This window comes from Sorghum bicolor, chromosome 10 (genome assembly GCF_000003195.3).
Source record: "Sorghum bicolor cultivar BTx623 chromosome 10, Sorghum_bicolor_NCBIv3, whole genome shotgun sequence".
Lineage (NCBI taxonomy): Eukaryota > Viridiplantae > Streptophyta > Magnoliopsida > Poales > Poaceae > Sorghum > Sorghum bicolor.
In genome coordinates this window covers 22,654,969-22,657,214 of record NC_012879.2, presented here as the reverse complement: position 1 = coordinate 22,657,214, position 2,246 = coordinate 22,654,969, and positions in this window count along the sequence as shown.

The following is a 2,246-nucleotide window of genomic DNA, read 5'->3' as shown; positions in this document are numbered from 1 at the left end:
GGCGGCTTTCAATGACATCCGCCAATGTTAATCTTTTTATACAGTCGGAGGTCAAGTCCGCGTGTATAAAAAGATTAACACTGGCGGTGGTCAGTGCCGTCCGCCATTGTTAATAATTTATATAGGTGGTGGTCAAAGACGTCCGGTTGTATAAATCGGTTCCAATCTAAGTCCCGCGTGCGGGCTACAAAAATTTTTAAGTCTCTGGTGATGCGATGTGATGAAAACGACACCGTCAGGCTACCAAAAATCCGCTGCCTCGCACCACCACCTCTCACCGGACCGCCGCCGCCGCGACGGTCCATGCCGCCGGCCAGCCTCCGTGTCCCCGCTGTGAGCCGCTCCGCCGCCGAGGGGAATTGCGCCGCCGAAATCTGCCGCCGCACGCACCACATCGCCGCTGGCCAACTCTGGCGACCAATGTGCCTCTGCGCCGCTGCCGCGACGTCACCAGACCGCTGAGGTGAGCCCTTGCGCGCCGCCACCTTCGAGGTGCAGCGGCGGCTGCCGTGCACGCCGCCGCCCCTCCCAGCGTCGGCGGCAGCCAGGCAGGCCTTGTTGGGCCCTGTTGGGCCTGGTAGGCCACCCTAGCTACCTCTTTATTTTGTTTTTGTTAACTGATTAGTAATTATTTGTTAACAACTTTTTTGTTAATTAATTATTGGTTAATTAGGGTTTGTTAATTAGGGTTTTGTTAATTACTTAGTAATTAATTATTTGTTAATTAGGGTTTGTTAATTAATTAGTAATTAGTTATTTGTTAATTAGGGTTTGTTAATTAGGGTTTTGTTAATTAATTAGTAATTAATTATTTGTTAATTAGGGTTTGTTAATTAATTATTTGTTAATTAGAGTTTGTTAATTAGGGATCCGACACCTTTGGATCCGACATTTATAGGAGCCCGAGCGTATCACCACATGAATCCCCAGAGCTAAGAAGGCTCGTCTAGAGTTGGAACATGACCCGACATACGAGCCTCAAGCTGATCCGGATGATGATGAAGTATATATTGTAGTAGAGCGTCTATACGAGAGAATGCATGTGTATGTATATACCTAACAATTGAATTGACATGAGGTGTTCTCTCAAGTTGTTGCCGAAATGGAGGCAGAAGAACAAGGTGTTTAGAAGGACACGGCTCCTCAAACGATTGTGACATCCTCCGAGCCAAGAAGTAAAAAGAAAAAGAATGATCAGGCACGAGGAAACAGAGGAAGGAATAGATTTCTACAAGAAGTTTATAGGATTATAGAGTTAAGTCCGAGCGGAGAGCCCTTAGCACCTATAGAGACGCTACCCAAATTTAGGGCCGCAATTGGATTTTTAGTAAAGGAGGAATTTGATATCACCTAGAGTGATTGGAGTATGGTGCCAGAAGTGAAAAGGACCACTTGCTGGAATCGCTTGTGCACTCGGTTTATTTTCCCGGAGGGTACATAATTGTTGGCCAAGGGTTATGTCATGAAGTAGTTGGCAATATGATTCTAGGGCTATAGGCATGATATGAATAAAAAATGGTTGCACAAGGGGCGGGACCCAACGAAGCGGTATCCTACCACAGAGGCTCAGTGGGCACGCTTTTGCGTGATGAGAGAATGGGACAATTCAAAGGCTAAGAGCAAAGCCACCTCTTAACTCGTGAAGAGGAACAAGTATCACCACCTCCTAGGAACTGGTGGTTACAAGGCCAAGATTCCTGAATGGAGGGCAAAAGATGATGCAAAGAGGAGAGAGGGCCATTTGGCATTGACCGATATAGTGCCTGAAAGGAGTGCGAATTGGCTTCACGCCCGGAAGGCAAACACTGAGAGCGATGAGATGTCCTGTCCCAATGAGATTAGAGAAGTTGCTAACAAGATTTTGGAAGCATCAAAGATGGAAAAGAAAGGCGCCTTCAACTCACAGAGGGTGAGACATCCTTACCCATGCTCTAGGTAACCATTCTTTTTGAATTTTTTACTCGAGTACAATGGGAATCGACACTGATATGAAACACCATGTTGTAGGTAACCCTGAGCATCCAAGACATGTACGGGGCTTCTCCTCTAGAAGTAGCTAGAAAGAAGAATTCAGTGATGAGTGGAAAGGCATGTATAAGAAAATAGAACACCATAAGGAGGAAATGAAATATTTTTTCAGCAACAGGCCGCAAAAAAGTTTAGCGATATGATGGAAGACTTCTTTAAAAATCCTGATCCAAAAGTGATGAAGCAATTGGCGGGAGTAGTGTCTGCTCAACAGATAT